At 45.0% G+C, this 15,727-nt stretch overlaps 2 protein-coding genes and 2 pseudogenes across 5 annotated transcripts in view; 3 read left to right on the forward strand and 1 right to left on the reverse strand.

The window, feature by feature from the left end:
• The window catches only part of LOC125723040 (cytohesin-1-like), a 458,952-nt pseudogene that overhangs the window by 353,217 nt on the left and 90,008 nt on the right, over positions 1 to 15,727 (forward strand).
• The window catches only part of LOC125723068 (uncharacterized), a 124,717-nt gene that overhangs the window by 50,228 nt on the left and 58,762 nt on the right, over positions 1 to 15,727 (forward strand). The gene's annotated exons all lie outside the window — the stretch shown is intronic.
• Positions 1 to 15,727, reverse strand: part of LOC125723043 (cytohesin-2-like) — a 333,559-nt pseudogene that overhangs the window by 5,631 nt on the left and 312,201 nt on the right.
• Positions 15,616 to 15,727, forward strand: part of LOC125723051 (G-protein coupled receptor family C group 5 member B-like) — a 154,705-nt gene continuing 154,593 nt past the window's right edge. The window contains exon 1 of one of the 2 annotated variants that reach the window (XR_007386712.1): positions 15,616 to 15,690. The gene's annotated coding sequence lies outside the window, so the exon portion shown is untranslated. The remainder of the gene's footprint in view (positions 15,691 to 15,727) is intronic. The other variant, XM_048999464.1, reaches the window with a different exon arrangement.

Genomic DNA, 15,727 nt, shown 5'->3' on the forward strand with positions numbered 1-15,727 from the left:
TGCAGCCGCTTTGAGACAGACGTGGACTTTAAGGAAACACAGACTACACATGGAACAGCAATGACTGAGCTGGGGAACGCAGTGAGGGCAGACATATTTATACACAGCACACTAATCAGCGACAAAACAGGTGTACAGGGTTAGGATGGAGAACTATAATGGGATACAGGAGAATTAGGAGGGTTACAAAGGGCCAGCAGCGCCCTCTGCTGGCATGAGTGGGAGGAGACATGAAAAAATAAGAGATTACAGGACATGACAGGAGCACCAAGCACAGCAACAGTGGGGTCATGCTCAATTATCACACCACATATATGAGAAAACATTATGAAAATCTGTTCCCAAAAAATGTTCAAACATCAGCATGACCGAAACATACGACTGGTTGGATCTAGGCTACACTGGCACTGACAGCAGAGTGTAACAAATTACCAGCTACGACACATATCCAATGATTCAGAAGAAAGACAATTTGAAGAAACAAAGTGGTTAATTGACTATTGTATAATAATCAAATCACTTCATAATCATGTAATACATAATATGTCACGATGGGAAGAGGGACAGTCCAAGGGCAGCCTTGTGGTTTTTATTGCTGAACCAAAAGGCATGAATAGAAACCAAAAGGAGGAGGAGAGCACAAATAGGAGGGAGGGAGGAAGGAATAAGCAGGAGGAGTCGGGGAGAACCTACTAACACGGGGAGCAGAGAGGGGTCCTCCTCCTTTTTGGGTGAAACTAATTGCTTGTGACATGGTAAGAGGCAACTTCTTTCTTGAGAGAATTTCTTTAAAGGGCAAGACAACCAAAGCTGTTAATCCAACAGGAAAAAATAGCCTTTGTAGAATTCTATGTGAAGACCCTCTGGGCCAGGCGCCCTGCCGCTCTGCATTGTTTTCTTTGCATGTACAACTTTGTACTCCATAATTTTAATATTTTATCATGAAGCCTGAAGAGCAATATGAACTTTTCATGCTTTAAGTAAATTGTCTCATCCATTATTAGATTTAAACACAGTCATAATCCACAGCAAACTGCACTTACAGCCTTCATCCTGCTCTTCAGTCTCTGACGTGCTGCATCTAAATGGGGACTCGTCAAAAAGCCAAGTGGAGCTGTCATGAATGAAGGCCTTGTTCAAGCTTCCCCTACCTGACAGCAGGTTAGTCTCTCATTTGACTAAAGTATATTTAACTTCTACAGAACTTTGCAGGCTCATCTAGGATGGAGAATTTCTGCTGCTGAGCGCCTTAGAAAAGATTCTCAGAGGGAGATACGAGTCCTAGGTGCCTGCTGGGTACATATTCAAGACAGAGTTAGGACCGACTCCAAAAATTCTGCACTGTCTCCCAGATTGGGGGAAAAATTTGTATTTTACTGAAAATTTTATTTCTAATAGATGGAATCTGATTTACCTTAGACTTGGTCAGCAGTCATGTGGATAAATTTCAGAGCAACAGACGGTCTGTGGGCTGGGGGGGACAGGCAGGTTGGCAGGTGGGGGCACGCGGAATGCTCCTGGGGGTGTGGTGGGTGTGCTTATATGATTTACAGGAGCCGAGGCTAAGAAAGGCACTGAACTGCACAAACATCCTCATGTACGAAGTTTTACATAAAAAGGGGCCATGGGCTTGTTGGCGCTATAATTCTTAGCACTCTGACTTGCTCTCTGGGGCTTTGGGTTTTTGAGACAATATGAGAAGGGCAGGTGCCCTTTGGCGTGGAATGTCTCCCATTCCTGTTATTCCTTCTTCCTCTTTTTGTTTTCTTCAAGTGCCAACAAGAGAAATTAATATGACAATAGCAAAGCATCTGTAATTGCAACAATTTTCTGGGAGAAGGGGTGTGTTTTTTGACATAAATGCAGGGGTGCCAATATTTTTGGCCATAACTTTTTTTTTCTTATTTTTCTTATTTTTCAAACCAAAAAGTTACAGCACTTCAGCCATTCACATTTATAAAACAATATGACCAATCACTAGTTCAACCTCCCAGCCATTTATCCTTCAAAAACATGGCCCTAGAAACGTTCCCACATTTTCATCATATCTTTTTTCCCATTTAGTCTGTCCAACATTTTTTCATATGAAGCTGCCTTAATCATCTCATCGGTCCATTCCTATATATTGGGGATTATTGAGGATTTCAAATGCCTTAATATTACCCTCATGGCAGTTATGAGTCCCACCATCACAGCCTTAAACTGTTTATTATTCCCATTTAGCAATTCCACTCTATCTCCTAGCAGACAGAGTCGGGTTTGCGGGGTAAAGTAAAGCCTAGCCATTTGTCCAGGAGATCAAGAACTCTACCCCAAAATGGATATACCTGAGAGCACTGCCACAGCATGTGTCAATAAGCCCCCACCTGCCTTCTAAAATTCCAACACTGATCAGTATTAATTAGTCCAGTTCTATTTAGTCTAACTAGTGTCCAGTACTATCTGTGTATAATTTTATACTGAATAAATTTACCGTTTACTTCCCTATAATATTTCCCCACTCTAGAAAGTATTCTTAACCATTCATCTTCTCTATTTTAACACTCGTGACTCAATGCCTCAGTTGCAAAAACTTCCAAAAACTCCCTCCTCCTCCTACATCATACTTACTCTTTAAGTATGATTATGACATAAACATCCCATTTACGAATAAATCCCAAAGAGTTTTAACCCCTTTGGGTTGCCATTGTTTCCATACTTTTTCATATTTGTATTTCAGGATTGTGCCAAATTGAGGAATATGGCTGCATGTGTCATGCCCGGCTCGTCCGCTCCTCCTGTGTGCCACGCCCCCTGATTACCCACGTGTTTTCTCCCGATTGTACCCAGCTGTATCTAGTTATTTGCTCAGTCCTGTGTATTTCAGTCCGTGTCTTACCCGAGTCCTTTGTCCGTCATTGATGTTAGTTCGTGTGAGATGTTTCCTGTTCCCGTCTGCCTAAATAAATCCCCGGTTGCCCTGCTTTCGCCTGTCTGCCTGCTTCCTGTTGGCTCGCCTGCCTGTTCGCCTTACCGGCTTCCAGCGTCCCGTGACAGAATGACGGACCCTAAAGAAAGGGCAGCTTCCGTAGCTGAAGAGGACTACTGCAGTTACGTAGAACAGCTGCTATTTTGGATTGCCCAGCCCGGTATCCGGGAAGATCCCCCGGCATGGGACCTCGTCGACCGGAGCTGGGATATCCTAGACCGGATGTCCCTGGAGGAGGACGCGCACCTCGCGGAGGAGGTGTGCGAGAACTTTCAGCGGCTGGACGAGCTCCGGAAGGAGCGGTACGTCAAGCCGCGCGAGCCGGGGACTATTCTCCCGCCGTCCGCATTTGCTGGCAGCGCGCAGCCTCCCGCCGTCATCAGGAACCGGCGGAAGAAAAGGAAGAGCAAGCCGGCGATCGTCCTGGGGGCGTGCGCCCTTGTCCCCGCTTGTCTCCCTGCCGATGATCTGGAGGACTCTCCGGGCAGTTCTGGGATCATCGCCGCCGCTAAACTGCCCAACAGATGGGCCAGCTCGGTTAGGGACGCTATACCACGGGTTCCCCGGATCCTTAAAGGGGCCACGCCCGTCTCGTCTGCGCAGGACCTGCCTGTCCCGCTAGCGGACGACCCGTCAGCAATTACACCCGAGGCGTTGTCTCCACCTCAGGCGCTGCCTCCGGCACCTGCTACAGCCAGTACGCTCCCCGCTCCTACTCAGTCCACAGCCATGATCCTGGCCAAGAGGTTTTTTGCCCTCCAGGATCTGTTCTGGCACGTGAGGGGGGAACCAGCCTTCAGAGACTCCCCAGAGGCGGTTGAGCTCCTGGAACAGCTGCAGAAGGAGTTCGCCGCCGTTACCCCAGAGTCTCCACTCCAGCAGCTGACTGTAGCAGAGGAGACTTTGAGGAGACTGCTCCTGTGGAGGAAGGAGCAGGTTTCCCCAGTAGCAGGGGCGGTGTTCCCCGTGGTACCTCCTTCCGCACTGGCCATGCTGGAACTCTCCGCTACGCCCGTGCAGCCACCGCAGCCACCTGTGCAGCCAGCGCAGCTTCCGCCCCCACTGCAGCAACCTGCTGCAGCTCCCGGGCAGGCGCCCCCACTGCAGCAACCTGCTGCAGCTCCCGGGCAGGCGCCCCCACTGCAGCAACCTGCTGCAGCTCCCGGGCAGGCGCCCCCACTGCAGCAACCTGCTGCAGCTCCCGGGCAGGCGCCCCCACTGCAGCAACCTGCTGCAGCTCCCGGGCAGGCGCCCCCACTGCAGCCAGCTCCAGTTCCTGACCGCCCTGCCGCAGCTCCAGAGGCGCCCCCTCCGCCTGCCGCAGCTCCAGAGGCGCCCCCTCCGCCTGCCGCAGCTCCAGAGGCGCCCCCTCCGCCTGCCGCAGCTCCAGAGGCGCCCCCTCCGCCTGCCGCAGCTCCAGAGGCGCCCCCTCCGCCTGCAGCAGCTCCAGAGGCGCCCCCTCCGCCTGCAGCAGCTCCAGAGGCGCCCCCTCCGCCTGCAGCAGCTCCAGAGGCACCCCCTCCGCCTGCAGCAGCTCCAGTCCCTGTCCTAGTCCCCGAGGTGGTCCCGGACAACTCCATCTTGGTTCCTCCCTCTTCGGAGGTGGAGGAGTTGGAATGGGACCCCTCGGGGACAGAACTCGTAACCCCTTGTCCCTCGCCCCGGCGACATCGACCCCGAACTAGGGTCGGCCTGTCTGTATCCCGCAGGGGAAGGGGACACAGACGCAGGGCTGGGGTCCCGCCCGCCCTGCCCCCTGGCTCGCCCTCCCTCGCCTGCGCTCTGGCTCGGCTGGCGCCTGCGGGTCCTGGCCCTCCGGGTCGGCTGTCGCCTGCGGGTCCTGGCCCTCCGGGTCGGCTGTCGCCTGCGGGTCCCCCTCCAGTGCCTCGTCGCCCCGCCTCGCTCCCCTCTCCAGAGCCTGGTCGGTCGCCTGCGGGCTCCCCGACGGCGGCTCCTCGGTTGCCTGCGGGGCCCCTACCTCCGGCCCTCCACCGGACGTCGCCGCCTGCTGCGGCTCCCCCCTCCTCCGGGCCTTCGCCGAGGGCCCCTCCTGCTCCCTCGTCCCCTTCCCCGGTGCTCCCTCCTGCTTCCTCCCTGGCCCCTCTGCGGGTCCCTTGCCCTGCCTCCTCGGCCCCTCCGGGGTCCCCTCCGGCTCCGGCCTCCCGGCCGCCTGCGGCCCCTCCGGCTGCCTCCCGTCGCCCGCTTAGGCTCCCTCGGGCTCCCCTTGGTACCCCCTCCTTCTCGCCCTGTGCCCCTGCCTTTGTCCCTCCTTTCTTTGTCCCGCCGTCCTCTGTTCCTGGTCCCTTTGTTCTGCCCCTCTCCGTTCCTGGTTTCCCGTTGTTCCCTCCCGTCACTCCCGCTCCTTTTGTCCCGCCTGTTCCCTCTGTGTCCCCGTTTCTGGTCTGTCTCTCCGCTTTCCCGACCCTCTGTCAGGTTTTGTCCTTTGTCTTGTCCCTCGCTGTGTTTTGTGCTTCGGTCCTGTTCCCTGTCCTGCGTTGATTCTGTTCTTGTTTTGCCTCGTCCCGTCCGTCGCCCCCTTCCTTGGCGCGCCCGGAGAAGCGCGCCTTTGGGGGGGGGTTCTGTCATGCCCGGCTCGTCCGCTCCTCCTGTGTGCCACGCCCCCTGATTACCCACGTGTTTTCTCCCGATTGTACCCAGCTGTATCTAGTTATTTGCTCAGTCCTGTGTATTTCAGTCCGTGTCTTACCCGAGTCCTTTGTCCGTCATTGATGTTAGTTCGTGTGAGATGTTTCCTGTTCCCGTCTGCCTAAATAAATCCCCGGTTGCCCTGCTTTCGCCTGTCTGCCTGCTTCCTGTTGGCTCGCCTGCCTGTTCGCCTTACCGGCTTCCAGCGTCCCGTGACAGCATGTCATGTGATACTTTAAGCTTCTTATGTATTTTGATCCATATATTCCTCGAAAAAGATATTATCGGGTTTGTGTTTCTTATATTGTCCCCCCATTGTGACAGAATGTGCAGAGGTTGAAATAGTGAAGCCAAATCGCTCTCGATAGCTATCCAGTCCACATCAGAATTCACATTCTTCCAGTGAGTAGAGTTTGGCTATTTGAAATGACATGCTATATAATCTAACACCTGGCAATCCTAGACCTCCCTTGGCGAAGTAATTTTAATCCTATAGGTTTTTTTCTTTCCCAACAAAAATCTTTTACTATACTCTCGTACTGTTTAAATATCCTTTCCGGAATATTAAATGGAAGCATCATAGAGAGATAATTAACTTGAGGTACCACAACCATTTTAGTAACATTAACTTTCCCCCCATAAGGATAATTCTGCTTTCCATTTGTCCATATTAAGTTTAATTTTGTTCAATGAGGGTTCAAAATTCAGAATTATTATTTTGTCAATATATAAACTCAACAGATTTAAATTTCATGTTTATAGTTCAATTTTATGTTATATAAACAAAATAATTTTAATACAGTGCATTTTTTTATTAATTCAACAGCACCCATGTTCAATCCACTTAAGTTTGGAAGGTGTATTGGAAGGTAACGCAGATATTTCTTAAGTGGGCATCCAGAGATATTGTCCCCCCTCCAAGCACCCCTTTTCTCCATTAGTTCAGTATGGAGCTCGACAGGAGGAATGGAGAGGTAGAGAAAGGGGTTAGTCTCACACATAATGTAATGCAAAATAAAGAGTAAATACAAGTGCCATGAAGCAGAATTGAGCTCCAGCAGGCCTCGACTTACAGTAAAGGAATTGTAAGGCAGACATGCTAACAAAACAGCTTTACATTCCCAATTCCAAACCATTAATGGGCAACCTTAGAGTGACAACAGCTAAAAAAAACCTTAGCTATAAGCAGGAATGAAACATTGTGAAAAGCCAAGACTCCACGTGAACATGTTCTCCCCTTGCAGAGTCAGATCACGCATTTGAAGTGTTCCCAAGTGTTTGTGTGTTTTAGGTTCCTGTTAGTGAGGGGTCCTTTGCCGTTCTGTCTGACATCCAACAGAAAGTCCACTGTGTCTCTGCAACTTAAGCTGAGTCAGTGTAAGTGTGTGGCTCAGTAGCTCAAGTATTTGGGCTTGTAATCCAAAGTTTGCTGGTTTAAATCCAGCTTCAGATGGATAACTGTATGTTTATGGGCCATTGAGTTATGAAAAATAATCAATGTAGTGAATCACTATATTCTCAAATTACTTGTTGTACTTTTATGAACAACACCATTTATTAAAGAAACAAATCTGCATTGGCAGAATGAAGAATTAAAAATGAGAATAAACTATCATTTAAGATACTGTGGAAAACTGAATTTACAATATTTGTAAATTGAAGGAAGAGTCCATTAACTTAAAACCGTTTTTTGGTGGATTCTTTTTTTTACAGTGTATGACACGCTTGAAGTCACTGAGCTCAAGTGTATGTGAAAATTAATATATTTACATCTAGTATGTTTCATGGCTTCACTGTATTTCCCTGTGCAATGATCAGTTTCATCTAACTGGTGATGTTAAAGGCAGAGCTGAAATTTAGTTTAGTCATGACCTCAAAATTTAATTGAGTAGGTATTCTGTACAACAAGACGGAACTGCTGGTTGGGCTGGTCATCACCTGCTTTTTCTAAGTGAGGTCAAAATGTAAAGTTTCAAATTGCACAATATATATTAATCTGTTTTTAATGTTTTTACAAAATATTTTTTATGTGTTTGCATCTTATATTTTGTATAATGGGCTTGTACATTTGATTCTTCCTTGATTTTGGTGTAATGAAGTGTAACTAGTGAAAAAGAGAGAAGCTTTTGGGAAGCATTATTGAGCTGATTGTCCAGAGTCACTTGGGTGATAATTAAGGTCAATATAAATCACCTATTACCCACTGTAACCCTTTGTATTCCCCCCGCACACTCTGTTAACAAAATAAGAGGGTTGAAGTTAAATCAGGTTAAAAAGGTAAATTTGATCCTCCGCCTATCGCGGAAGATGCGGTCCAGACCCATCAGCGATAGGTGAAAATCCACGATACAGAAGGATCATATAAATTTTTTTTTAAGTTTAAGCCTTAAAATACCCCTCCCACATGCTTTAAACACATGTAAACTCATTAAAACAGCACATATATCTGTATGTCGGGCTAAGGATATGAGTGACATAATAATAATAATAATAAAAATGAAATAATGATATGTAATATATATATATACACACACACAACTTTCTCTCTATATATGTAATGGAATATATAAAAATTAAAACATATATGGCTCTTACACATTCTTTTCATCCTTCTTCATGTAGCGTACTGTTGATTCATTCAAGCCATAATGGCGAACGCCGTCCGCATAACGCTTTCCTTCCCGAAGCACATCCAGAAGTTTTACCTTCTCCTGAATGGTCAACGTCTTCCATCGTAGGGCTTAGAACAAAACGAAAACAATCGGACCACAAACAATGTACGGGATACGCAGAGAATTGTGAGGCGTCGGAGGAAAATCCGCGATTTAGTGGGGGAATCGCTATAATGTGAAATCTGCCAATCCTGGTTTTCAGCACCATGGACAGAAACCTGTCGTTTATAGGGACCTATTATGCCCATTTTCACTGTTCATAATTGGATTTTTATGGTCTGCTAGAATAGATTTACCCTTTTAATAGATGATATCCTAGAATCCAATATATTATTGCAGGGCTGTTTTCATTTGATATTAACCAAACGTGATATATTTATTTTTACTTTTGATATCTCATCCTTTTCCCCTTATCTGATAAGAGCCGCTGTCCGCTGAGACAAGCTGGTGTGTTTTTACTGCTCATTGAAAAGTGGGTGGTGCGGACTTTGTGTATCACATCACACTCTGAGACAGTCACTGACTGGTGGGCTCTGAGGGGGCGGTGTGACCTGAAAATCATCCATCAATCAACCCAGGATGGGGGGACAGGCAAGTGTAAGGCAACAGTGCTAACCATTGCACCGCTCCTGAAAATCATGAACCATTTTAAATGTTGAAGTATTTTTGAAATATTTATTAAATTTAAATATTTATTAAATCAAAACATTGAGCAGTATACATGATATAGCAACTCATTAATGAATAAGCAATATAATAAGATTCAATTTTGCTTTCACTACTTAAAGCGCCAGAACAACGCATTTGAAAAAATCAACAGCAATATCTCTTACCAGAAATCAGGAACAGGTTAAGAAGATCCACAGACTTCGTCGCGAGCAATTTAATATACGAACTATTTCCCTCTACCCAACTCCACACACCTGCAGTATCACTGCGCAGCAGATATCGCCAGGGAGCTCGCGCTCGTGTCTAATGCGCAGTGATACGAGTAGTGTACTTCGATAGAAGCCCGACATTTCTACGACTGATATTTCCAAACCTGAACAACTCCCAGCACAACTTTGATGGATAGATAGCATTAAGGCCCCTCTAAAATATCTTTTTATAGTTTTGGGGTGAACCTCCCATTTAAACGAAGTACATGGTGGTGCTCATGAATTTGAAAGCCTAGATGCCTCACCTCGCTTTTCCACAACGTGTCAGCAGCGCCACCATCTTGGAGCGATAATTAGACATAAACAAGCAACATGTCAGGGTGTAGATGGGAAGATCTTTTGGTCAACTTCTTTACTAATTAACGCATTTATATCTTACAATTATGTAGAATAAATAAACAAGCCCACCACTACTGCCCCCCCCCCAAATTTATGTAGTACTGCTGATAGTATTCTCAATGAAAACTAATCATGCTAGTATCCCGTCAGTGTCACAGGCTAGTATACATATTATGTATCTTATTTGACCGTACCGCAGATTTTTTTTACCTGTGAAATGTGATTCCCTGTTTTCTAGTTTTAACATTCCTCATGTTGTTGCAGTTTCGAAAATAGTCGGTTCACTAAGAGATATCACTCTTCTATTTCACAATTGCCGCGCCAATATGGCGTATCACCCAATGAGGCATACAGGCTTTCAAATCTATGGTGGTGCTGCCTACGCTACTACCCGTCACATGACACAGGAGCTACCGAATACCCGCCAATCGGGAGCCGGCAAGATAAACCACGCCCACCCGTCACATAGAGAAGAGTGAGGCGAAAGAAGCGAATCAGTTTAAAAATGTCACCATTAACGCGGTATTTAGTAGTCTGGAGATATTTTACTTTAAGCAAGGCACAAAATAAAGTTGTAGTATTTGTAATAAAATTTGAAGATTAGCCATCCCCGAGGAGCTGACAGGAAAGTCAGGTACAGATATAGTCCTCATTAATCGGCTAGTCGGTTACTAAACGTCGCCAAATAAGGTTGCCTTTTTCTATAATGTTTTTTTTCAGTTAAATTGACATTAAACAAAGTAATCTGAGACCTGAGATATAACATTGGCAACTATGGTCATTTTTTACAATCATGGATATTTTAACATTGAGGACGTGTGTCTCATGTCATTTTCACATAGAGGGAGTTTAATTGTTTTTATCTATGTCTGTGTGTCAACATATATCTATTTCGTTATGTCACTCAAATGTATGATTAGTATCGACATTTCGGTAGACTACTATGTTGTAATAAAACTGTATGGTCCTCTGGGAGTTGGGCAGTAGAAAGGAAATGTAAAGTATCAATAAGAAATACTATTAATGAAGTAGCCGCCCTATCCTTTTACTTTGTATGGAGTGTGCATACAAAACACAAATAATGCAGTTGTACTGTTATGTATATAATTTAAAAGGTATACTTGCCAGCAAAAGATTGAGTTAATAAAATTAAATGAAAAGTATTAAGACCCCTTGTCATTCATAGTATTATATACTTCTTAATTTTACAAAGACTTTTTTCCTATCATATTTTTAAGTTTTTGAAGTTGATAATCTGGAAAACTGCTGCCTGGGATCAACTATCCATTCTTGACTCCTGGAATAGGAATTGAAGTCGAATCAAACAGCCTTACAGCACCCTCTTGTGACATACTAATGTATAATAGTAATATGGAAAACAGAACAATTACTAACTGAACGCAACATCCCCCCTTTACTTATGTATTCTTCTTTCTGCAGCAGCACTGTATTCTATAAAAGACACGCCTTACCTGTAACATTTCTTCCTTTAAGGTCACTACACCCCAGACAAAACAATAATGTAAGTTCAACAAAAAACATTGTGCTTGTGCCTTCCTGTAAGTGCACAACCTTTTCACTATGAACTGCCTGTTTTGCTTCCAACAGAAATCAATTACAATTAGAAATGTTCCATTCACTGAGGACCACAGTAAGAGGATCTATGAACAACTGTTATATATTTTACACTGAATCTCTCTTTTCCTTTAAGGTATCTCTTTCTAACCAGAAAATCACGGTCAGAACATGCATTTCATTTCTTTGTTTAATTCTGTGAAGTTCCATAGTCCTTGAGCCGATGATGGTTTGTGTGCCCTGGCTGCACAGCTTCCAGTTCCTTAGGCCATTCCAAGCTCAACTGTTCTTTCAGGACCAGTCTTTGGCAGGGCTGGAAATTTGGGAAGTCCACTGGGTACTGAGGCCAAATGGGCAGCATGCCATGCTTTCCCAGCCAGGATGGGTCTCGATGGGTGCAGAGAATTTATGATGCCCTTTTTGCACATGCGCTGGTTTCCACAGCCGCACTCTGTGCCCTTCTCTGAATGAGGGAGTGCGAGCTCCCTGTCTTGCATCACAGACATGTTTCATGCGAGATTGGCAAAGAGACACCCAGCAATGCACTTTATTATCATGTCACTTAATTATCACTTATGCCCCTTCAGTATCAGGCCAAGTAGAAACACTACACAAGCAGAGTATTCTGTGGGGAAAAATTTATGTCCTCAACTGCTCTGTGCTCATTACATCTGTGAGTTCATTACTCTCTGTAGTGCTTTTCAATGCTGCATTGAGCAGTTGCCAGGATGTTATGCTGCCTCTGAGGATAACTGTTTGTTTGGAAGTAGAATAATTCAGAATAATTCAGAAGATGGATACAGATTTTCTCTTATTAAACAAGACACTGACTCACTCATAATTGTCCAATAAGAGGTAAGGAGCATTCCTATTGAACAATCATGACTTCTAGCTTAAGTTAACTCCGCTAACTGAGAAATCCTGCTTAGTGGAACACCTCCCTGGTCAGAAGAGAACAACTACAACAACCAAGAGTCACTACCTGGCTTCTGGTTATTGTGCATTAGCTCACAGCTCAGACTGGGAGTCATTTCATAATGAATCGACTCCTCAAGTCCAAGCCTTGCAGTGGACTGCAAAGCATCCAGGGACACTGCGCAGCACGTTAAAGGACTGCTCTTATGGAGTGACCACTAAACGTAAAAGTGGAAAAATAAATCATTTAAAAAATGTTAAATGAATAGTTAAGGAAGATGTAGCATTTGATTATGTCCATGTATTTTATAATCTATTCAGTACAGGATCATAGGGGAGTCACAATAGGACATACTGTAAGGAAGGGGAATATTCTGCCAAGAAGGTCAGTGCATCATAGGACTCACTGACAGACACAGACACACACAGGCACAAGGAAACAAGCAGCAGAACATGCATATCACATGCAGAGCTCAGCCATGATGTTAAGAGCACGACACCCTGAGCCAACAAGCCTGTAGGACCTAAGAACAAACTTAGATTTGGGTTTAAAGTGTTCTATCTGGGATTTTCTTGCTGTTGGTACTACAGCCAGACACACAACAGTCTGTAGTCATGATCCTCGTTCCCCAGTAAAATACTCTTATTTTCTTTCATGCGTACTTTGACAAAGACATCAGCTTAATACAATGCATAAGGCTCACAAGTTGAAACTTCAAGAATAGGCACAGACCATGACATCACCTTAAAACCAGCTTGGAAGGTGATGAAATTGTAACCTGGCTGTCTTCATCGCCTGATTTAATCCCCATCGTTAACTATGGGGCCTTAATGTAGCATAAGATTAACCACGATCACAAACATTACACTTCTCAGAGCGGCATCTAGGAGGTTGTCCTAGTTGCTTGTGAGTGTGTGTGTGTGTGTGTGTGAACTGATAGCAGGCTCATGATGGTCATTGACAAGAAAGGGCATTAAACTTGACAAAAGGGACCGCAAAGAATGGCAGATTGTTATTCTTTATATAAATTCAATAACTAACTAAGTCTTCTTTTATTATTGCTTCTCTTAATAGAAAAGAGAGAAAAATCCATCAGTTTCTTTTGATTTCGTTTGTGACTAATTTTCTCTAAAAAAGAATTTACTTTTAGCAAGACAAAACTTCTGAATTCATTTTCTCAGTCTGTCAGTTTGCACGCACACACACACACACACACACACACACACACACACACAGTCAAATGCATTCATACATGTTTATATATAATCAGGAGTGGTACTTTCACTACGATATGTCACCCATGTGCACTGTCTTCGAGTAGTGAACCAGTTTTCAATACAATGGTTAAAAAGGCTCAAACCTTCAGTGCCTCGTTGTACCATCTCTACCAGTGTTTTTTTCAACAGGGAAAATACAACTTGTATGCTGGCCTTAGAAGCACAACTTCTATGACCACTGCTTAGACGGGGTGGTTGATAGATGGGAGTAGCGGCACCCTCATAGGGACGTTTTGGAGGGGGGGGAATTCCCTTTCCGTGGGACGTTCTAGGTGACGGACCGGTGTGATTGGTCCTTCCCCGAGGGAGGGTCCTGATCCCCGGGGGGGGAGGGGGTGTTCTGTTTTAACTATGTCTTTATTGTATGTGTGTTACGTGTGGTTTAAATGCGCAGTGTAACCGCTTAGGGTCGGGACAGGACTATATACAGTAGGCGGTTCTGGTCCTGTAACGCTTGCCTGTGCCCGAAGTGTGGGGATTACTGTGCATTGCAGTGCTATTGGTGTGCCGTGCCCTAATAGGGATGTTGTGTGGTGCGGGATTTACTGTGTGGTAGCGTGGGTTAATAACACACGCTTAAAAAGGGGTGGTGTGCTACGGGGAGAAAGCGGGACCGAACTCTTTGTGAATCCAGATCCGACCCAACGGGTCGCTGCATGAATTGTACTGAATAAAAGTATCTTTGTAATTGTAGCTGCAGTCTGGTGGTGATCTGTTCTCCTTTCACAGCCTCTGACGCTAGTTTGGGTTCGTTACACTGGTGGCAGCGGTGGGATCATTTCTTTCCTTTGTGGTTTTCCCGTTTAGAAACCTAGAATTAGCTTTAACATGTCGGAGGCGGAGGATAGTGTACAATCTCCTAATTATGAGGGCGCTGATTGTTCTGTTACGTCTAGAGAGTGTTTTCTCAATCTCCCGGTGGCCCCGCCTGCTCACCCAACATTTATACCGGAAACTTTTAATGGTGTGGGGCGTGAGTGGTCTGACTGGTCGGAACAATTTGATCTGGCGGCTGAGGTAAACAGGTGAGATGAGTCTCTGAAAATTAAGTTTATGTCTTTGCTATTGTCTGGCCGTGCTAGGGAGATGCTAACTACATCAAAAACCAAATGAATTAAAAAACGTGGAAAATAACGTTGAAATAATATTTTTAACGATGTCGCTGCGATATCGCTATTTGTAAAAAAAAAAAAAAGAAGAAAAAAATAGTTACTGGAAAAGCTACAGCGTTTTAAAAGTATTTGCTCTACCGATAAGCTACTGAAAGAAGTGAAGTTAGTAGCGTCGTTCATTTTAGTTAGCTACTCCACAACACTGGACATAAAAATAACTGAACAATGTTAACATTTTCACAATTTAAGCCCTCTCAACAGAAGCACTTTAATGAGAATATTTGAAAAATTAACTGATAACATATCAGTTATCTATATTTTTTAAATTTACTTTGAAAACAGACTCAAATTAAGCCTATACGAAAAATTCAGAAGCCTATACAGTCTCAAATGAAGCCTGTTGCGTTTTTATACAATCGGTCTGGGATTCCGCTTAACGTCACGCCCGAAGCTCACACTTTGATTGCAAACGGGAAGAAACATAACTATTGTCACGTACATCGGCGGATGTCATCAATTAAGCCTGCATATGGGAGACTACAAAGGGACAGCACACGCAACGGGGGTTGCGAAGTATTGCCAATGTTTCATTTCTATATCGAGCGCTTGCTTGTCCAGTGTCATTCCCTCGTTCCTTACCTTGCCTGCCTTCCTTTCCCAGAGCAGCCCTCGTCCCTGAACCTCCCGTCCTGCCTTCCCTGCCAGCCCCAGGATCTCTCGTCTCCCCTTCCCTTCGTCTCCGTGTCCTGTGCCTGCCTGTTGGACTGGATCTCCCCGGCTACCGAATCTACCTTCTGTCCCCGACCATTCTTCTTGCCTGGCCCATTGAAAGCCTGTTACCTGCTCGATCTAATAAAGATCGCTCTGTTCCGCATTCCTGGGTCCGCGTTTCCCTGCCGAGGGTGTCCTAACAATTATGTCTCCAGTAATAATTTTCTGCTAATAGCATTAATTCTCTTATTTCGGTATCGCTGTACTGCATGTACATGTTATCACCATAAAAGAAAAAAACGCGTTATGACTTATCAGTCATTATTATTGTTTTTGTCGTTTATTTAATCGTGTAGCAATACTGCCACTTGTCATATTATTAATTGCGTATTTATATAATATTAACCAATGACCAATCTCTGTATCTTACTAGCATCTTTTGCGCATTTGTCTTTGTATCAGCCGTAGCGGTCTGCAGGGGGAATCGCAGAAGCTGGAGTTTCTTAGAGCGCTGCATGGGTTTGGACAAACATTAGGTATTGGTAATATTACTGGACAAAAATATATCGTTAT

The sequence above is a fragment of the Brienomyrus brachyistius genome, unplaced genomic scaffold (genome assembly GCF_023856365.1).
Source record: "Brienomyrus brachyistius isolate T26 unplaced genomic scaffold, BBRACH_0.4 scaffold45, whole genome shotgun sequence".
NCBI lineage: Eukaryota > Metazoa > Chordata > Actinopteri > Osteoglossiformes > Mormyridae > Brienomyrus > Brienomyrus brachyistius.